The sequence below is a fragment of the Pristiophorus japonicus genome, unplaced genomic scaffold (assembly GCF_044704955.1).
Source record: "Pristiophorus japonicus isolate sPriJap1 unplaced genomic scaffold, sPriJap1.hap1 HAP1_SCAFFOLD_538, whole genome shotgun sequence".
Classification (NCBI taxonomy): Eukaryota; Metazoa; Chordata; class Chondrichthyes; family Pristiophoridae; genus Pristiophorus; species Pristiophorus japonicus.
The window spans coordinates 74,086-97,473 of record NW_027254445.1 but is presented as its reverse complement, the minus strand read 5'-3'; the positions used below and the strand labels follow the sequence as shown (position 1 = coordinate 97,473).

Genomic DNA, 23,388 nt, shown 5'->3' with positions numbered 1-23,388 from the left:
ATCCAGGATGTACTCCCTGATGAAGGACCTTCTAGCACCAGAGAAGCTGGCAGACAAGATGTTCGAAGAGCTCAGTAAGTTAATCGGGGAACACCTTAAACCGGCGAGCAGCATGCACATGGCGAGACACTGGTTTTACACGCACCGGCAGCGAGAAGGGCAAAGCGTTCCTGACTTCGTGGCAGATCTCCGGCGACTGGCGAGACTATGTAAGTTCCCAGATGCATGCAGAGCGGAGATGCTGCGAGACTTTTTTATTGAGGGCATCAGGCACGCTGGAGTTTTCAGGAAACTGATTGAGACCAAAGACCTGAGCTTGGAAGCGGCGGCTCTGATAGCCCAGACAATTATCTCAGGGGAGGAAGAGACAGGAATGATGTATGACAAAATTCTTAGCTCAAATGCGGCAAACGACCAGGGAATCAACATTGTTAACGCGGCACACAGTTCTCCAGGCAGACAGGAGCAATCGGACATGCCCGAGCATGTAGTCGAACCCAACGGGGGAATTCAACAGAGACAATGGCTAGCTGAACGGCGATTCCATCGCAATGGACAATGTGGCAGTAATGGGGCCATCAACACCTGTTAATGGTGCGCTTAAGGACAGTTGCAGAGACAGTCAGAGACGATCGACTGGTAATGGACCTTTTGTTTCCAACAACAGGGCCTCCAGCTCATGCTGGAGGTGTGGAGGCAAACACCCAGCCAGAGCTTGCAGGTATCAGCAATATACCTGCAGAAACTGCAACGTCAGCGGTCACGGCGCATATGTGCAGGAAGCCTGCAGCAGGTTGATGTACAAGAAGGACAGGTCCAATGTAAGCCCTACGAGGCCAAATTAATACTGGGGGAAATCGCTGGAAGCTGAAGTTCAGCGAGTTCATGTGGAGCACATATACAGTTCATATACCAGGACGCCACCAATAATGATGAAAGTGCTCCTCAATGGCATCCCAGTATTAATGGAGCTAGACACAGGGGCCAGCCAATCCCTGATGAGTATCAAACAGTTCGAAAGGTTGTGGGTGCCCAAGGGCAGGAGGCCAAAATTATTGCCGATTGATGCACAGTTACGGACATAAACAAAGGAGATCATTCCGGTGCTAGGCAGCGCCACGGTAAACGTGACCCACAAAGATTTGGAGAACAGGTTGCCACTCTGGATTGTCCCGGGGGACGGTCCCGCACTGCTGGGGAGGAGTTGGCTTGCTGTCATGAACTGGAAATGGGGCGATGTCAATGCAATTTCTTCTGTGGAGCGAGTATCATGCTCACAGGTCCTGGACAAATTTGACTCATTATTTCAACCCGGAATCGGCACTTTCTTTGGGGCCAATGTAGTAATTCACATAAACCCGGACGCCAGGCCAGTACACCACAAGGCCAGAGCGGTGCCGTACGTGATGCGGGAAAAGATAGAATGCGAATTGGACCGCCTGCTGAGGGAAGGCACCATCTTGCCAGTTGAATTCAGTGACTGGGTGAGCCCGATCGTGCCGGTGCTCAAGGTGGATGAGTCGGTCAGGATATGTGGCGATTACAAGGCCACCATCAATCGGGTGTCACTCCAAGACCAATACCCGCTACCGAGAGCGGAGGACCTCTTTGCGACGCTATCCGGTGGCAAACTTTTTTCAAAATTGGATCTGACCTCAGCTTACATGACCCAGGAGCTGGCGAGTGAGTTGAAGAAGCTGACCACCATCACGACACACAAGGGGTTGTTTGAGTATAACAGATGTCCGTTCGGGATTCATTCGGCCGCCGCGATCTTTCAGCGAAATATGGAAAGCCTCCTCAAGTCGATTCCAAGGACGGTGGTTTTTCAAGACGACATCCTCATCACGGGTCGCAATACTGAAGAACACCTCCACAACCTGGAGGAGGTGCTACGCAGACTGGACCGGGTAGCGCTGTGACTGAAAAAGGCGAAGTGCTCCTTCTTAGCTCCAGAAGTAGAATTCCTGGGGAGGAGGGTAGCAGCAGACGGGATCAGACCTACTGCGTCCAAAACAGAAGCAATCCAGAGAGCACCCAGACCCCGTAACACGACGGAGCTGCGTTCGTTCCTGGGGCTCCTGAACTATTTTGGTAACTTTCTTCCCAAATTGAGCACGCTGCTAGAGCCGCTACATGTGCTCCTACGCAAAGGTTGCGATTGGGTCTGGGGGGACAGCCAGGAAAGGGCTTTTGATGGAGCATAACAAATTGCGTGCTCTAACAAACTGTTAACGTTATATGACCCGTGTAAGAAACTTGTTTTAACGTGCGATGCGTCGTCCTATGGTGTCGGGTGTGTGTTGCAGCATGTGAATGCCAATGGGCAGTTACAGCCGGTAGCTTATGCCTCCAGAAGTCTGTCCCAGGCAGAAAGAGGCTATGGGATGGTAGAAAAGGAAGCGCTAGCATGTGTATATGCAGTAAAAAAAATGCACCAGTACCTGTTTGGCAGCAAATTTGAGCTGGAGACAGATCACAAACCCCCAACGTCCCTTTTGGTCGACAACAAGGCCATAAATGCGAATGCATCGGCCTGCATACAGAGGTGGGCACTCACGTTAGCCACCTATGACTACACAATTCGGCATAGACCGGGCACTGAAAACTGCGCCGATGCACTCAGCAGGCTCTCACTAGCCACCACTGAGGGGACAACTGAGCATGATGCTGAGATGGTCATGGCTGTTGAAGCTTTCGAAAGCGAAGGCTCACCTGTGACAGCCCGTCAGATCAAAGTCTGGACAAATAAAGACCCGCTACTGTCCTTAGTTAAGAAATGTGTCCTGAATGGGGACTGGGCAGCCATGTACGGGGCATGCCCGGAGGAATTTAAACCGTTTGATAGGCGCAAGGATGAACTCTCGATTCAGGCTGTTTGCCTACTGTGGGGAAACCGAGTAGTCATGCCCCAGAAGGGCAGAGAGGTGTTTATCAGAGAACTTCACAATGAGCACCCGGGCATTGTCGTGATGAAGGCAATTGCCAGGTCACACATTTGGTGGCCAGGGATCGATGCAGACCTGGAACTTTGTGTTCACAAGTGCAACACGTGTGCTCAGCTGGGCAATGCACCCAGGGAAGCCCCCTTTAGCCCCTGGTCGTGGCCTGCCAAGCCACGGTCACGTATCCATGTGGACTACGCTGGTCCTTTCATGGGAAAAATGTTTTTGGTTGTCGTCTACTCCAAATGGATTGAGTGTGCCATTTTAAATTCAAGCACATCCTCTGCCACGGTAGAAAGTCTACGGGCAATGTTCGCCGCCCACGGTCTACCGGATGTCTTGGTCAGCGACAATGGCCCGTGCTTCACAAGCACTGAATTCCAGGACTTCATGGCAGGCAATGGAATCAACCATGTCAGAACGGCACTGTTCAAGCCGGCCTCAAACAGCCAGGCGGAACGAGCAGTGCAGATAATCAAACAGGGGATGCTCAGAATCCAAGGGGGTTCCCTCCAAAGCCGCTTATCATGCCTCCTGTTGGCCAATAGATCCCGACCACACTCGCTCACAGGGATTCCACCCGCAGAGCTGCTAATGAAAAGGACGCTCAAAACCAGGTTATCCCTTATACACCCCACCATGAAAGAAATTGTTGAGAGCAGGCGTCAGTCACAATGTGACTACCATGACAGGAATGCGAGGGCGCGATGTATTGATGTCAATGACCCTGTTTTTGTCCTTAATTACGCTGCTGGGCCCTAATGGCTTGCAGGCACTGTGATTGCCAAAGAGGGGATTAGGGTTTTGGTAGTTAAACTTACCAATGGACAAATCTGCCGCAAACACGTGCATCAAACTAAAAGGAGGTTCAGCAATCTCATAGAAGAAGCAGAGGAAGAACACGGCGTGGAGTTTACTCCACCACAGGTGACCGAACACCGGAACCAAGTGGAGGAGAGCCCAGTCACTGTGGGCAGTCCGGACAGGCCTGAGGCACCGCAAACAGCAGACACTCAGGCCAGCGCCCAACAACCGGAGCCCCAACTCAGGCGCTCTACAAGGGAGCGTTAACCACCAGAGAGACTTAATCTGTGATCCCAACAAGACTGTGAGGGGGTGGTGATGTCATGTATTCAACTATCATTGTAACCCATGTATAAGCTGACCTAAGTTGTACACCTTGAGAACATTGACCACAAGGGGGTGAAATTACGGGAGTCGCTCCTAACCTGGACTTTCAGGTATAAAAGGGGAAGCTCCGCCCACCTTCATCACACTTGAGGTCTTGGTAATAAAGGTAACTGGTCACAGAGTGACCTTCTCTCAAGTATGGGCCTCGTGTGCAGTTATACTGTATAGTAAGGACATATCACAAACTGTTCGCAACCTTGGTGTCATATTTGGCCCTGAAATGAGCTTTCGACCACATATCCACAGCATAACTAACACCGCCTATTTCCATCTCCGTAACATCACCCGTCTCCACTCTTGCCTCAGCTTATCTGCTGCTGAAGCCCTCATCCATGCCTTTGTTACCTCTAGGCTTGACTATTCCAACGCACTCCTGGCTGGCCTCCCACATTCTACCATACGTAAACGAGAGGTGATCCAAAACTCGACTGCCCGTGTCCTAACTTGCACCAAGTCCCTCACACACTCTCCCCCTCACACACACACACACACACACACACACACACACACACACACACTCTCCCCCCACACACACACACACACACACTCTCCCCCTCACACACACACACACACACACACACACACACAAACACACACTCTCCCCCTCACACACACACACGCTCTCCCTCATATACGCACACTCTCCCCCTCACACACACACACACACACTCTCCCCATCACTCTCCCCCTCACACACACACACTCTCTCCCTCACACACACACACACACACTCTCCCCCTCACTCTCCCCCTCACACACACACACTCTCTCCCTCACACACACACACACACACACACACACACACTCTCCTCCTCAAACACACACACTCTCTCTCACACACACACACTCTCTCCCCCTCACACACACACTCTCCCCCTCACACACACACACACACACACTCTCCCCCTCACTCTCTCCCTCACACACACACACTCTCCCCCTCACACACACACACACACACACACACACACACACACTCTCCCCCTCACACACACACACACACTCTCCCCCTCACACACACACACACACACACACACACACACACACACACTCTCCTCCTCAAACACACACACTCTCTCTCACACACACACACACTCTCTCCCCCTCACACACACACTCTCCCCCTCACACACACACACACACACACTCTCCCCCTCACTCTCTCCCTCACACACACACACTCTCTCCCTCACACACACACACTCTCTCCCTCACACACACACACACACACACACACACACACACACACACACACTCTCCCCCTCACACACACACACACACACACACACACACACACACACACTCTCTCCCCCTCACCCCTGTGCTCACTGACCTACATTGGCTTCCGGTTAATCATGGCCCCGATTTCAAAATTCTAATCCTTATTTTCAAATCCCTCCATAGCCTCATCTCTCCCTCTATCTGTCAAACGTCCCGTGGTTGCATGGATATGAAATTGGTTAAGTGACAGGAAAAAGAGCGCATCAGAGAGTCATAGGGGGACACAATGCCCCCCCGCACGCACCCCGTTTTTTACCATCGGTATGTCACGTGTCACCGCAACTGTCCCCTTCAACTTCAGTCCACAGGGGCACCAGGGAGGGTCTCGACCGGGCCAGCGGCCCCCATGCTGCCTGTTGGTGGCCCGGCCGAACCCGCGGTATAATTGTCGGGCTGACCTGGCAGTCGGCCGACAAGAAAAACATGGCGGCAGCGGCAGTGGGTCCTCCCCTTTAAGGGAAGCTGCACGGCCGCTGCAAAAGGCCACAGCCTCACCGGGCCACCGGGAAAAGGTTGTTTTGGCACCGCCGAGTGGGCCGAAGATTTTCCCAGGGGAATGTCGCTATCGGGGGGTTGGATCGGCAGTGTGCACGGTGATGATGTGTTTAACACCGATCGGCAGCAGAGGGGTGGTAAGGGTGGGATCGGGGCACCGCCGGGAAAACTCGGGAGAGCAATTGGGCTAGCAGCAGCCATTCCAGCAAAAGTCCCCGGCCACTCCACTCCGCAGTGGGGCCGCTGATTTACGGTGGTAACAGGCCTTCAGGAGAGGGGCGAATTTCAGCCCCATAGAATCATCAAAATTTACAGCACAGAAGGAGGCCATTCGGCCCATCGTGTTGGCGATGGCCGACAAAGAGCTATCAGCCTAATCCCACTTTCCAGCTCTAGGTCCGTAGCCCTGTAGGTTACAGCACTTCAAGTGTACATCCAAGTACTTTTTAAATGTGGTGAGGGTTTCTGCATCGCCCGCCCTTTCAGGCAGTGAGTTCCAGACCTGTTATGTATGCAATAAAGGTTCAAGCTGAGTATTGTTTTACTAAGCAAGATCCAACCTTGGCTCTGCTTTATTTAGGCCCAAAGTGCCTGACTCGCAAAATGGCTGGCCTTTTATACCTGAGCAGCACCATGAGCGTGCTGCTCAGTGTCCTCCAATAGTGACAATAGAATGTACATACATGACAATACCCACCTCTGAGATCTTATCACAGACTTTCACAGGTTGAGACGGTCCGATGCTTTGTGCTTCCAGGTTGACCGTCTCAGTTCAATTCCAGCCTTGGGTGAGTGTGCGGGGTCTGTTGTGGCTGATGGCTGGATGACTGACTTGTTGGGGGTGGCAGTGGCCATGTCAGGAATTGCAAGTCCATTTTTATTGAACATGTCTGTGATGGAAATCCCAGGTTCACTGATGCCCCTTGAACCCACTGAAGACTGCTGGTAGGTTGGTTGGTCGTCAATGGTTTCTTCGTCCGACTGCTCTGGCTCATCTGTGTGCCTCAGCTTTGTCTGATCCATGTGGTTCCTGCAAGTTTGCCCATTCTTGAGCTTAATAACAAATACTCTGTTGCCCTCCTTGGCCATGAGCGTGCCAGCGATCCATTTGGGACCCTGACCATAGTTCAACACATATACGACCGGTGATCAGGATGTCATCTTGGAACACGACGGTTCTGGGAACGGACTTCAGTGGACTTTCCATATTCCTCTAGAATGTTGCTGCAGCCGAGTGAATTCCAAACGGGCACCTTTGGTAAATAAACAGTCCTTTGTGCGTGTTAATGCACATCAGTCTCTTCGGTGTCTCGACCAACTCCTGCATCATATCGGCCAACGTCAAGTCCAGTTTTGTGAACGACTTCCCTCCAGCTAGCATCGCAAACAAGTCATCAGCCTTTGGTAACGGGTACTGATCTTGTTTCAAAACCCTGTTGATCGCAGCCTTGTAGTCTCCACAGATTCTGACTGTGACATCACTTTTCAGCTCAGGAACAATGGGGCTGGCCCATTCATTAAATTTGACCGGTGATATGATCCCTTCACGCCGGAGTCTGTCCAGTTCAATTTCGACCTTCTCCCTCATCAGATACGGCACTGCCCGAGCTTTATGATGGACGGGTATTGCATCTGAGTCCAGGTGGATCTGCACCTTGGCTCCTGTGAAGTTACCGATACCCAGTTCAAACAGCGAGGGGAACTAGCTCAATACTTGGTCACATGTATCTTCCTCCGATGACAACGCCTTTATGTCATTCCAGTCGCATCTGATTTTCTCCAACCAGCTCCTGCCGAGCAGCATTGGGCCATTGCCTGGAACAATCCACAGCGGTATCTCGTGAACCGCACCGTTATATGACACATTAATTTGTGCACTGCCAATCACCTTTATCAGTTCTTTGGTGTACGTGTGCAGCTTGGTGTTAACAGGGCTCAGCTTGGGCCTCACAGTCTTAGTATCTCACAGCTTATTACATGCCCTCTCGTTCATGATCGATTGACTCGCCCCCGTGTCCAGTTCCATCGATACCGGTATCCCGTTAAACTTCAGATTAATCAACATTGGTTTACTCTTGGTTATGAAAGAGTACAGTCCATACACTTCCTCCTCTGGCATCTCGGGTTGTGTATCCGGATCAGCGCTAGTCTGACTCTCATCCTCCACATGGTGTGTCGCAGCTCACTTGCTCATCTGCGGACACTTGCGCTGGAGATGCCCCACTCTCAGACAACCTTTGCAACTATATTGCTTAAATCGCCACTGCTGGTGCCGATGATTTCCCCCACAACGCTAACACGGAGAAGTCGGATAAATTCCTGCTGGCGGACTTTGGGCAGCCACAGGTTTCGCGAACGCAGCCAGATAGGCCCTGCCATGTGCCGCTCTGCCGAACACCGAATCAATCACATTTACAGTACCTGAGGAGGTTTCGTTCTTCACCGATATTTGCTTTAGACTCCTGTCCATCATCGACTGCGTCGGCGGCAGTCGGGAGCAGCGTCGGAGGTGCGTGGAGAGGCCTATAAAAGGCACAGCAGGGAGTCCGGGGCCAGTGTCGAGGAGGTGCGTGGAGAGGCCTATAAAAGGCACAGCAGGGAGTCCGGGGCCCAGCGTCAGAGGTGCGTGGAGAGGCCTATAAAAGGCACAGCAGGGAGTCCGGGGCCAGCGTCGAGGAGGTGCGTGGAGAGGCCTATAAAAGGCACAGCAGGGAGTCCGGGGCCAGTGTCGAGGAGGTGCGTGGAGAGGCCTATAAAAGGCACAGCAGGGAGTCCGGGGCCCAGCGTCGAGGAGGTGCGTGGAGAGGCCTATAAAAGGCACAGCAGGGAGTCCGGGGCCCAGCGTCAGAGGTGCGTGGAGAGGCCTATAAAAGGCACAGCAGGGAGTCCGGGGCCCAGCGTCGAGGAGGTGCGTGGAGAGGCCTATAAAAGGCACAGCAGGGAGTCCGGGGCCCAGCGTCGAGGAGGTGCGTGGAGAGGCCTATAAAAGGCACAGCAGGGAGTCCGGGGCCAGCGTCGAGGAGGTGCGTGGAGAGGCCTATAAAAGGCACAGCAGGGAGTCCGGGGCCCAGCGTCGAGGAGGTGCGTGGAGAGGCCTATAAAAGGCACAGCAGGGAGTCCGGGGCCCAGTGTCGAGGAGGTGCGTGGCGAGGCCTATAAAAGGCACAGCAGGGAGTCCGGGGCCCAGCGTCGAGGAGGTGCGTGGAGAGGCCTATAAAAGGCACAGCAGGGAGTCCGGGGCCCAGCGTCGAGGAGGTGCGTGGAGAGGCCTATAAAAGGCACAGCAGGGAGTCCGGGGCCCAGCGTCGAGGAGGTGCGTGGAGAGGCCTATAAAAGGCACAGCAGGGAGTCCGGGGCCCAGCGTCGAGGAGGTGCGTGGAGAGGCCTATAAAAGGCGGGACTTGTGCAGCGACAGGGAGAAGGCAAAAAAGAAGTAGAAAGAAATCAAAAGGTGACGTCACAGCCAAGAGGGTAAGTGATTGGCTGGTGATTGGTGAGTAGTTTTTCTTTTTTCTCTTCTATATCAGTCAGTAACTTTTAACATTGTTGTTGCCAATTTAAGTGTATCTAAGGGTTAAGTCATGGCAGGAGAGCTCGGTCGGGTGTTATGCTCCTCCTGTACCATGTGGGAACTCAGGGACGACACCAGTGTCCCTGACGACTATATCTACAGGAAGTGTGTCCACCTCCAGTTCCTGACGGTCCGCGTTGTGGAGTTGGAGCTGAGGGTGGATTCACTCTGGAGCATCCACGATGCTGAGAATGACGTGAGTATCACGTGTAGCGAGTTGGTCGTACCGCAGGGAAAGGTTCCACAGCCAGATAGGGAATGGAAGACCAACAGGAAGAGCAGTGCAAGGAAGGTAGTGCAGGAGTCCCCTGTGGTCATCCCCCTGCAAAACAGATACACTGCTTTGGGTACTGTTGAGGGGGATGACTCATCAGGGGAGGGCAGCAGCAGCCAAGTTCATGGCACCATGGCTGGCTCTGCTGCACAGGAGGGCAGGAAAAAGAGTGGGAGAGCTATAGTGATTGGGGATTCAATGGTGAGGGGAATAGATAGGCGTTTCTGCGGCCGCAACCGAGACTCCAGGATGGTATGTTGCCTCCCTGGTGCAAGGGTCAAGGATGTCTCGGAGCGGGTGCAGGACATTCTAAAAAGGGAGGGAGAACAGCCAGTTGTCGTGGTGCACATTGGTACCAACGACATAGGTAAAAAAAGGGATGAGGTCCTACGAAACGAATTTAAGGAGCTAGGAGCTAAATTAAAAAGTAGGACCTCAAAAGTAGTAATCTCGGGATTGCTACCAGTGCCACGTGATAGTCAGAGTAGGAATCGCAGGATAGCGCAGATGAATACGTGGCTTGAGCAGTGGTGCAACAGGGAGGGATTCAAATTCCTGGGGCATTGGAACCGGTTCTGGTGGAGGTGGGACCAGTACAAACCGGACGGTCTGCACCTGGGCAGGACCGGAACCAATGTCCCAGGGGGAGTGTTTGCTAGTGCTGTTGGGGAGGATTTAAGCTGATATGGCAGGAGGATGGGAACCAATGCAGGGAGACAGAGGGAAACAAAAAGGAGGCAACAGCAAAAGACAGAAAGGAGATGAGGAAAAGTGGAGGGCAGAGAAACCCAAGGCAAAGAACAAAAAGGGCCACTGTACAGCAAAATTCTAAAAGGACAAAGGGTGTTAAAAGAACAAGCCTGAAGGCTTTGTGTCTTAATGCAAGGAGTATCCGCAATAAAGTGGATGAATTAACTGTGCAAATAGATGTTAACAAAAATGATGTGATTGGGATTACGGAGACGTGGCTCCAGGATGATCAGGGCTGGGAACTCAACATCCAGGGGTATTCAACATTCAGGAAAGATAGAATAAAAAGGAAAAGGAGGTGGGGTAGCATTGCTGGTTAAGGAGCAAATTAAGGCAATAGTTCGGAAGGACATTAGCTTGGATGATGTGGAATCTATATGGGTAGAGCTGCAGAATACCAAAGGACAAAAAACGTTAGTGGGAGTTGTGTACAGACCTCCAAACAGTAGTAGTGATGTTGGGGAGGGCATCAAACATGAAATTAGGGGTGCGTGCAATAAAGGTGCAGCAGTTATAATGGGTGACTTTAATATGCACATAGATTGGGTTAACCAAACTGGAAGCAATACGGTAGAGGAGGATTTCCTGGAGTGCATAAGGGATGGTTTTTTTAGACCAATATGTTGAGGAACCAACTAGGGGGGAGGCCATCTTAGACTGGGTGTTGTGTAATGAGAGAGGATTAATTAGCAATCTCGTTGTGCGAGGCCCCTTGGGGAAGAGTGACCATAATATGGTGGAATTCTGCATTAGGATGGAGAATGAAACAGTTAATTCAGAGACCATGGTCCAGAACTTAAAGAAGGGTAACTTTGAAGGTATGAGGCGTGAATTGGCTAGGATAGATTGGCGAATGATACTGAAGGGGTTGACTGTGGATGGGCAATGGCAGACATTTAGAGACCGCATGGATGAACTACAACAATTGTACATTCCTGTCTGTCGTAAAAATAAAGAAGGGAAGGTGGCTCAACCGTGGCTATCAAGGGAAGTCAGGGATAGCATTAAAGCCAAGGAAGTGGCATACAAATTGGCCAGAAATAGCAGCGAACCCGGGGACTGGGAGAAATTTAGAACTCAGCAGAGGAGGACAAAGGGTTTGATTAGGGCAGGGAAAATGGAGTACGAGAAGAAGCTTGCACGGAACATTAAGACGGATTGCAAAAGTTTCTATAGATATGTAAAGAGAAAAAGGTTAGTAAAGACAAACGTAGGTCCCCTGCAGTCAGAATCAGGGGAAGTCATAACGGGGAACAAAGAAATGGCGGACCAATTGAACAAGTACTTTGGTTCGGTATTCACTGAGGAGGACACAAACAACCTTCCGGATATAAAAGGGGTCGGAGGGTCTAGTAAGGAGGAGGAACTGAGGGAAATCCTTATTAGTCGGGAAATTGTGTTGGGGAAATTGATGGGATTAAATCCCCAGGGCCTGATGGACTGCATCCCAGAGTACTTAAGGAGGTGGCCTTGGAAATAGTGGATGCATTGACAGTCATTTTCCAACATTCCATTGACTCTGGATCAGTTCCTATGGAGTGGAGGGTAGCCAATGTAATCCCACTTTTTAAAAAAGGAGGGAGAGGGAAAACAGAGAATTATAGGCCGGTCAGCCTGACATCGGTAGTGGGTAAAATGATGGAATCAATTATTAAGGATGTCATAGCAGTGCATTGGAAAGAGGTAATATGATAGGTCCAAGTCAGCATGGATTTGGAAAGGGAAATCATGCTTGACAAATCTTCTGGAAATTTTTGAGGATGTTTCCAGTAGAGTGGACAAGGGAGAACCAGTTGATGTGGTATATTTGGACTTTCAGAAGGCTTTCGACAAGGTCCCACACAAGAGATTAATGTGCAAAGTTAAAGCACATGGGATTGGGGGTAGTGTGCTGACATGGATTGAGAACTGGTTGTCAGACAGGAAGCAAAGAGTAGGAGTAAATGGGTACTTTTCAGAATGGCAGGCAGTGACTAGTGGGGTACCGCAAGGTTCTGTGCTGGGACCCCAGCTGTTTACACTGTACATTAATGATTTAGACGAGGGGATTAAATGTAGTATCTCCAAATTTGCGGATGACACTAAGTTGGGTGGCAGTGTGAGCTGCAAGGAGGATTCTATGAGGCTGCAGAGCGACTTGGATAGGTTAGGTGAGTGGGCAAATGCATGGCAGATGAAGTATAATGTGGATAAATGTGAGGTTATCCACTTTGGTGGTAAAAACAGAGAGACAGACTATTATCTGAATGGTGACAGATTAGGAAAAGGGGAGGTGCAAAGAGACCTGGGTGTCATGGTACATCAGTCATTGAAGGTTGGCATGCAGGTACAGCAGGCGGTTAAGAAAGCAAATGGCATGTTGGCCTTCATAGCGAGGGGATTTGAGTACAAGGGCAGGGAGGTGTTGCTACAATTGTACAGGGCCTTGGTGAGGCCACATCTGGAGTATTGTGTACAGTTTTGGTCTCCTAACCTGAGGAAGGACATTCTTGCTATGGAGTGCAGCGAAGGTTCACCAGACTGATTCCCGGGATGGCGGGACTGACCTATCAAGAAAGACTGGATCAACTGGGCTTGTATTCACTGGAGTTCAGAAGAATGAGAGGGGACCTCATAGAAACGTTTAAAATTCTGACGGGGTTAGACAGGTTAGATGCAGGAAGAATGTTCCCAATGTTGGGGAAGTCCAGAACCAGGGGACACAGTCTAAGGATAAGGGGGAAGCCATTTAGGACCGAGATGAGGAGGAATTTCTTCACCCAGAGAGTGGTGAACCTGTGGAATTCTCTACCACAGAAAGTTGTTGAGGCCAATTCACTAAATATATTCAAAAAGGAGTTAGATGAAATCCTTACTACTAGGGGAATCAAGGGGTATGGTGAGAAAGCAGGAATGGGGTACTGAAGTTGCATGTTCAGCCATGAACTCATTGAATGGCGGTGCAGGCTAGAAGGGCCGAATGGCCTACTCCTGCACCTATATTCTATGTTTCTATGTTTCTATGTTTCTATCATACATGATTGAGCGATCTGGATGGCCCTTTTTAAATCCAACTCCTCCACCGCCAGAAGTTTGTGCAGGATCACCTCGTGGTTGATACTGAGAACAAAGAAGTCCCGCAGCATGTCTGCCAACACCTTCCTGAACTTACACGGTCCCGCTAGACGTCTCAGGTCAGCAACGAATTCCGCCGTGCTCTGGCACTCTGATCGAACGTGTGTATAAAACCTGTATCTCGAGATGATGATGCTGTCGTCTGGCTTGAGGTGCTCCCGTACCAATGTACGCAACTACTTGTATGTTTTCCCTGTTGGATCACTAGGCATGAGTAGATTCTTTATCAGACCACAGATCTTTGAACCGTACACAGTGAGGAACACAGCTAGGCGCCGATCTGCATCGTTGACCCACTTCATTTTGTTGGCCATGAAGTACTGGTTCAAATGGCTCACAAAGTCTGCCCAATCTTCTCCCTCCACGACTTGCTCTAAAAATCCAATCGTGTTCATTTTGCAAACAAAGGTTCTTGTATTCTCGTCGCCAAATGTAATGTATGGAATAAAGGTTCAAGCTGAGTACTGTTTAACTAAGCAAGGTACAACCTTGGCTCTGTCTTATTTAGGCTCAAAGTGCCTGACTCTCAAAATGGCTGGCCTTTTATACCATGAGCGTGCTGCTCAGTGGTCTCCAACAATGACGCCATCTGGTGGCTACAAACAGAATGACTTGGACGTGGGTGCACAGGGCACAATTTCAAAATGTACAGATGACACAATATCTGGAAGTACAGTGAACAGTGAGGAGGATAGTGACAGACCAGGAAGACATAGACAGGCTGGTGAAATGGGCGGACAGGTCGCTGATTAACACAGAAAAGTGTGAAGTGATACATTTTGATCAGAAGAATGAGGAGAGGAAATATAAACTAAAGGGTACAATCCTGAAGTGGGTGCATGAACAGAGAGACCTGGGGGTACATGAGCACAAATCGTTGAAGGTGGCAGGATGAGAAAGTGGTTAAAAAAGTATTTGGCATCCTGGGCTTCATAAATAGAGGCATAGAGTACAAAAGCAGGGAAGTTATGGTGAACCTTTATAAAACACTGGTTCGGCCTAAACTGGAGTATTGTGTCCAATTCTGGGCACCACACTTTAGGAAGGATGTGAAGGCCTTCGAGAGGGTGCAGAAAATATTTACAAGAATGTTCCAGGGATGAGGGACTTCAGTTACATGGACAGACTGGAGAAACTGGGGTTGTTCTCCTTGGAGCAGAGAGGATTGAGAGGAGATCTGAGAGAGGTGATCAAAATCATGAGGGGTCCAGACAGAGTAGATAGAGAGAAACTGTTCCCATTGGTGGAAGGGTCGGGAACCAGAGGTCACAGATTTAAGGTGATTGTCAGAAGAACCAATGAGGTAAAACCTTTTGACGCAGCGAGTGGTTATGATCTGGAATGCACTGCCTGAAAGCTTGGTGGAGGCAGATTCAATCGTAGCTTTCAGAAGGGAATAGGTCAGTACCCGAAGGGAACAGGTTTACAGAGCTACGGGGAGACGGCGGGAGAGAGGGACTCACTGAAGTGCTCTTACAGAGAGCCAGTACGGGCTCGACGGGCCGAATGGCCTCCCTCTGTGCTGTAACCATTCCAGGATTCTATTCTATGGTTCTAATTAAATAAATCTGGAATAAAAATCTAGTATCAGTAATGGTGACCATGAAACTACCAGATTCTGGTTCCCCAATGTCCTTTAGGGAATGAAATCTGGCCAATATGTGACTCCAGACCACAGCAATGTGGTTGAGTTCTAACTGCCCTCTGACATGACCGAGCAAGACACACAGTTGTAACAAACTGCGACCAAGAAATATACTCACTGTGGGAGTAGCATCATCTCACGGGCTGCACCTTCCCAAGGGCAATAAATGCTCTTTGTGAACGATTAAAAAACCATCGGCCATCTCTGGCCACCTGCTGCAGACACTCTCACCCTGACTTTATCACTTCAAGACTCGACTATTGCAGTGCTCTCCTGGTTGGCCTCACATCCTCCGCCGAACATAAACTTTAGCTCATCCATAACTCTGCTTGCCTATCCTACACTGCAGCACTCCCCACATACACTGCGTCACTCCCCACATACACTGCGTCACTCCCCACATACACACACACACTGCGTCACTCCCCACACACACTCACACTGCGTCACTCCCCACACACACACACACACAATCCCCACACACATACACCCCATACACATACACACACTCCCCACACACACACACTCCCCACGCGCGTGCACACTCCCCAAACATACATTCCCCCCCCACGCACACACACACACTCCCCGCACACACACACACTCCCCGCACACACACACACCCCATACACACACACACACACTCTCCACACACATACACTCCCCACTCGCGTGCACACTCCCCAAACATACACTCCCCCCCTCCCCCCACACACACACACACACCCACACACACTGTGTCGCTCCCCATACACACTGTGTCACCCCCCACACACACACACTCCCCACACACACTGCGTCGCTCCCCACGTGTACTACATCACGAGTCCGGTTTGTGTGGTATAAATCTCAGTACAACACGTCCCTCACTGGACACTAAACATCAACATTGCTGAGAGAGGTGGCAAGAATTGAAGTAGAAATTGTTCCAGTGGTGAGCTCTGTTCCAAGTCTGAGGGTGAGGCACATTAGTGATGCCTGGCAGAGGGAGCTTTACTCCACAGCTGACTCTCCTATATCTTCACCAGCTTGATGCAGCTATTGAGTGCTTGAAATGGGAAAGTGTTCCATTTTTCAGAGATAACAATAAGTACAAGATTCATCCGATTGATTTTTAGAAACATCACAAAACAATAAACATTATTCGGACTAATCAACGGAATGAGTAATGAATTGGGTTTCTTACCACTGACTGTTGCATACACCGGGTTAAGCTCTCCAGCGGGGGGCCTAGGGAGATGGTGCAGAAACAGAAAGTCAATGATTCATTTACAGCATAAATATCAGTGAATGTTTCTGTACAACAACTTCACACTGGCACTGCTGTGAGCATAAATATCAGTGAATGTTTCTGTACAACAACTTCACACTGGCACTGCTGTGAGCATAAATATCAGTGAATGTTTCAGTACAACTTCACACTGGCACTGCTGTGAGCATAAATATCAGTGAATGTTTCTGTACAACTTCACACTGGCACTGCTGTGAGCATAAATATCAGTGAATGTTTCTGTACAACTTCACACTGGCACTGCTGTGAGCATAAATATCAGTGAATGTTTCTGTACAACAACTTCACACTGGCACTGCTGTGAGCATAAATATCAGTGAATGTTTCTGTAGATCAACTTCACACTGGCACTGCTGGGAGCATAAATATCAGTGAATGTCTCTGTACAATTTCATACTGGCACTGCTGTGAGCATAAATATCAGTGAATGTTTCTGTACAACAACTTCACACTGGCACTGCTGTGAGCATAAATATCAGTGAATGTCTCTGTACAACAACTTCACACTGGCACTGCTGTGAGCATAAATATCAGTGAATGTTTCTGTACAACTTCACACTGGCACTGCTGTGAGCATAAATATCAGTGAATGTTTCTGTACAACAACTTCACACTGGCACTGCTGTGAGCAGAAATATCAGTGAATGTTTCTGTACAATAACTTCACACTGGCACTGCTGTGAGCATAAATATCAGTGAATGTTTCTGTACAACTTCACACTGGCACTGCTGTGAGCATAAATATCAGTGAATGCTTCTGTAGATCAACATGACACTGGCACTGCTGTGAGCATAAATATCAGTGAATGTTTCTGTACAACTTCACACTGGCACTGCTGTGAGCATAAATATCAGTGAATGTCTCTGTACAACTTCACACTGGCACTGCTGTGAGCATAAATATCAGTGAATGTTTCTGTACAACTTCACACTGGCACTGCTGTGAGCATAAATATCAGTGAATGTTTCTGTACAACAACTTCACACTGGCACTGCTGTGAGCATAAATATCAGTGAATGTTTCTGTACAACTTCACACTGGCACTGCTGTGAGCATAAATATCAGTGAATGTTTCTGTACAACTTCACACTGGCACTGCTGTGAGCATAAATATCAGTGAATGTTTCTGTACAACAACTTCACACTGGCACTGCTGTGAGCATAAATATCAGTGAATGTTTCTGTACAACAACTTCACACTGGCACTGCTGTGAGCATAAATATCAGTGAATGTCTCTGTACAACAACTTCATACTGGCACTGCTGTGAGCATAAATATCAGTGAATGTTTCTGTACAACTTCACACTGGCACTGCTATGAGCATAAATATCAGTGAATGTTTCTGTACAACTTCACACTGGCACTGCTGTGAGCATAAATATCAGTGAATGTTTCTGTACAACAACTTCACACTGGCACTGCTATGAGCATAAATATCAGTGAATGTCTCTGTACAACTTCACACTGGCACTGCTGTGAGCATAAATATCAGTGAATGTTTCTGTACAACAACTTCACACTGGCACTGCTGTGAGCATAAATATCAGTGAATGTTTCTGTACAACTTCACACTGGCACTGCTGTGAGCATAAATATCAGTGAATGTTTCTGTACAACAACTTCACACTGGCACTGCTGTGAGCATAAATATCAGTGAATGTTTCTGTACAACAACTTCACACTGGCACTGCTGTGAGCATAAATATCAGTGAATGTTTCTGTACAACAACTTCACACTGGCACTGCTGTGAGCATAAATATCAGTGAATGTTTCTGTACAACAACTTCACACTGGCACTGCTGTGAGCATAAATATCAGTGAATGTTTCAGTACAACTTCACACTGGCACTGCTGTGAGCATAAATATCAGTGAATGTTTCTGTACAACTTCACACTGGCACTGCTGTGAGCATAAATATCAGTGAATGTTTCTGTACAACTTCACACTGGCACTGCTGTGAGCATAAATATCAGTGAATGTTTCTGTACAACAACTTCACACTGGCACTGCTGTGAGCATAAATATCAGTGAATGTTTCTGTAGATCAACTTCACACTGGCACTGCTGGGAGCATAAATATCAGTGAATGTCTCTGTACAATTTCATACTGGCACTGCTGTGAGCATAAATATCAGTGAATGTTTCTGTACAACAACTTCACACTGGCACTGCTGTGAGCATAAATATCAGTGAATGTCTCTGTACAACAACTTCACACTGGCACTGCTGTGAGCATAAATATCAGTGAATGTTTCTGTACAACTTCACACTGGCACTGCTGTGAGCATAAATATCAGTGAATGTTTCTGTACAACAACTTCACACTGGCACTGCTGTGAGCAGAAATATCAGTGAATGTTTCTGTACAATAACTTCACACTGGCACTGCTGTGAGCATAAATATCAGTGAATGTTTCTGTACAACTTCACACTGGCACTGCTGTGAGCATAAATATCAGTGAATGCTTCTGTAGATCAACATGACACTGGCACTGCTGTGAGCATAAATATCAGTGAATGTTTCTGTACAACTTCACACTGGCACTGCTGTGAGCATAAATATCAGTGAATGTCTCTGTACAACTTCACACTGGCACTGCTGTGAGCATAAATATCAGTGAATGTTTCTGTACAACTTCACACTGGCACTGCTGTGAGCATAAATATCAGTGAATGTTTCTGTACAACAACTTCACACTGGCACTGCTGTGAGCATAAATATCAGTGAATGTTTCTGTACAACTTCACACTGGCACTGCTGTGAGCATAAATATCAGTGAATGTTTCTGTACAACTTCACACTGGCACTGCTGTGAGCATAAATATCAGTGAATGTTTCTGTACAACAACTTCACACTGGCACTGCTGTGAGCATAAATATCAGTGAATGTTTCTGTACAACAACTTCACACTGGCACTGCTGTGAGCATAAATATCAGTGAATGTCTCTGTACAACAACTTCATACTGGCACTGCTGTGAGCATAAATATCAGTGAATGTTTCTGTACAACTTCACACTGGCACTGCTATGAGCATAAATATCAGTGAATGTTTCTGTACAACTTCACACTGGCACTGCTGTGAGCATAAATATCAGTGAATGTTTCTGTACAACAACTTCACACTGGCACTGCTATGAGCATAAATATCAGTGAATGTCTCTGTACAACTTCACACTGGCACTGCTGTGAGCATAAATATCAGTGAATGTTTCTGTACAACAACTTCACACTGGCACTGCTGTGAGCATAAATATCAGTGAATGTTTCTGTACAACTTCACACTGGCACTGCTGTGAGCATAAATATCAGTGAATGTTTCTGTACAACAACTTCACACTGGCACTGCTGTGAGCATAAATATCAGTGAATGTTTCTGTACAACTTCACACTGGCACTGCTGTGAGCATAAATATCAGTGAATGTTTCTGTACAACAACTTCACACTGGCACTGCTGTGAGCATAAATATCAGTGAATGTTTCTGTACAACAACTTCACACTGGCACTGCTGTGAGCATAAATATCAGTGAATGTTTCTGTACAACTTCACACTGGCACTGCTGTGAGCATAAATATCAGTGAATGTTTCTGTACAACTTCACACTGACACTGCTATGAGCATAAATATCAGTGAATGTTTCTGTACAACTTCACACTGGCACTGCTGTGAGCATAAATATCAGTGAATGTTTCTGTACAACTTCACACTGGCACTGCTGTGAGCATAAATATCAGTGAATGTTTCTGTACAACTTCACACTGGCACTGCTGTGAGCATAAATATCAGTGAATGTTTCTGTACAACAACTTCACACTGGCACTGCTGTGAGCATAAATATCAGTGAATGTTTCTGTACAACTTCACACTGGGACTGCTGTGAGCAGGAAAGAGCACAGAAGCTTCAAAGTACGTCTCTCTCTTAAAATGAAATTCTGCACAAGTCATGACCGTTTGGTTGATGTTCGATCGACTCCTGATTGAAGTGGGTTATGTTTGTCTCCTATACATAACAACAACAACTTGTATTTATATAGCGCCTTTAACGTAGTGAATGTCCCAAGGTGCTTCACAGGAGTATTATTTGAGATAAAGAATTTGACACTGAGCCACATAAGTAGAAATTGGTGCAGGTGACCAAAAGCTTGTTCAAAGAGTTAGGTTTTAAGGAGCGTCTTGAAGGAGGAAGGAGAGGTAGAGAGGCGGAGAGGTCTAGGCAGGGAGTTCCAGAGCTTGGGGCCCAGGCAACAGAAGGTCAGCGAGCACAGGGGTGATGAGTGAGCAGGACTTGGTGCGAGTTCGGACACGGGCTGCCGAGTTTTGGATTACCTCTAGTTTACGTCGGGTATAATATGGGAGGTCAGCCAAGAGTGCTTTGGAATAGTCAAGTCTAGAGGTAACAAAGGCATGGATGAGGGTTTCAGCAGCGGATGAGCTGAGGCAAGGGCGGAGATGGGTGATGTTACGGAGGTGGAAATAGGCGGTTGTAGTTATGCTGTGGCTATGTGATCGAAAGCTCATTTCAGGGTCAAATATGACACCAAGATTGCGAACAGTCTGGTTCAACCTCAGGCAGAAGTTGGAGAGAGGGATGGAGTCAGTGGCTAGGGAACGGAGTTTGTGGCAGGGACCGAAAACAATGAACATAAGAACATAAGAAATAGGAGCAGGAGTAGGCCATACAACCCCTCGAGCCTGCTCCGCCATTTAATATGATCATGGCTGATCCGATCATGGACTCAGGTCCACTTCCCTGCCCGTTCCCCATCACCCCTTATGCCCTTATCAGTTAAGAAACTGTCTATCTCTGTCTTAAATATATTCAATGCCCCAGCTTCCACAGCTCTCTGAGGCAGCGACGTCCACAGATTTACAACCCTCTGAGGGCAGAAATTCCTCCTCATCTCAGTTTTAAATGGGCGGTCCCTTATACTAAGATTATGCCTCCTAGTTCTCGTCTCCCATATCAGTGGAAACATCCTCTCTGCATCCACCTTGTCATAGAAAAACATAGAAACATAGAAAATAGGTGCAAGAGTAGGCCATTCGGCCCTTCGAGCCTGCACCACCATTCAATGAGTTCATGGCTGAACATGCAACTTCAGTACCCCATTCCTGCTTTCTCGCCATACCCCTTGATCCCCCTAGTAGTAAGGACTACATCTAACTCCTTTTTGAATATATTTAGTGAATTGGCCTCAACAACTTTCTGTGATAGAGAATTCCACAGGTTCACCACTCTCTGGGTGAAGAAACTTCTCCTCATCTCGGTCCTAAATGGCTTACCCCTTATCCTTAGACTGTGGCTTACCCCTCATTCTTAGACTATGCCTAAGAAAGGCAGAGAGAAATTTGTACATGATCTACATAGCACTCATCCTGGTATTGTCATGATGAAAGCCATTGCCAGGTCTCATGTATGATGACCTGGAATTGACTCTGATCTGGAATCATGTGTGCATCAGTGCAACACTTGTATGCAGCTAATTAAAGCATCAGCGAAATCGCCGCTGAGTCTGTGGTTGTGGCCATCTAAACCATGGTCCAGGATCCACATTGACTTTGCAGGTCTCTTCCTGGGAAAGATGTTTTTAGTTGTGGTGGATGCATATTCCAAGTGGATATGGTGTATAATCATGTCATCCAGTACATCCACAGCTACCATTGAAACATAGAAACATAGAAAATAGGTGCAGGAGTAGGCCATTCGGCCCTTCGAGCCCGTACTGCCATTCAACGAGTTCATGGCCGAACATGCAACTCCAGCACCCCATTCCCGCTCCCCCGCCACACCCCCCAATAGCGAGGACCACATCTAACTCCTTCCCGAACACATTTAGTGAATTGGCCTCAACAACTTTCCGTGGTAGAGAATTCCACAGGTCCACCACCCCCCGGGCGAAGAAGTTTCCCCCCCATCTCGGCCCCAAATGGCCCACCCCCATCCCGAGACCGTGACCCCTGGTCCCGGACCCCACTAACACCAGGAACATCCCTCCCGCATCCAACCTGTCCAAACCCGCCAGAACCCGAAACATTTCCATGAGATCCCTCTCACTCCTCCGAACTCCAGCGAATACAAGCCCAGTCGATCCAGCTCCCCCCCCTCACCCAGACACGTCAGTCCCACCATCCCGGGAATCAATCCGGTGAACCCTCGCTGTACCCTCTCAACAGCAAGAGTGTCCCCCCTCAAGTCAGGAGACCAAAACTGCACACAACACTCCAGGCACAGCCTCACCAGGGCCCTGCACAACCGCAGCAACACCTCCCCACCCCTGCACTCAAATCCCCCCGCCATGAAGGCCAACACGCCACCCGCCCTCCCAACCGCCTGCCGTACCTGCATGCCAACCCCCAGTGACCGATGTCCCACGACACCCAGGTCTCGTTGCACCTCCCCTTTTCCTAATCTGTCACCATTCAGATAATAGTCTGTCTCTCTGTTTTTACCACCAAAGTGGATAACCTCACATTTATCCACATTATACTTCATCTGCCATGCATTTGCCCACTTACCTAACCTATCCAAGTTCACAGCAGCCCACCAAACTGTGCTCCAGCAAATTGTTGGGGATGTTGAGGTGCTGCCCCGGGGGAGTGGCACTGGGTCAGTGGAGCAGGAACCTGCTGTCCTTTCTCAGTATGACAGCTATCCTGATCCCACCACTGCCACTCCGCCATTGCACTTGTCGCTGGCCGTCATCCAGCCAGCCCAGACTGCTGCTGCCCAGCCTGAGGTGGTGGAGTCTACAGCCAAGCCTTCCAGGCCCAGAGCTGGTCGAGGGTGTCCTGCAAGGCCTTCTGTAGTATCTGGCCCTGACACG

General features: G+C 48.8%; 1 long non-coding RNA gene across 1 annotated transcript in view; it reads right to left on the bottom strand.

The window, feature by feature from the left end:
- Positions 1–23,388, bottom strand: part of LOC139254227 (uncharacterized) — a 36,540-nt gene that overhangs the window by 11,077 nt on the left and 2,075 nt on the right. The window contains exon 2 of the long non-coding RNA XR_011592001.1: positions 16,453–16,496. This is a non-coding gene — a long non-coding RNA (uncharacterized lncRNA). The remainder of the gene's footprint in view (positions 1–16,452; positions 16,497–23,388) is intronic.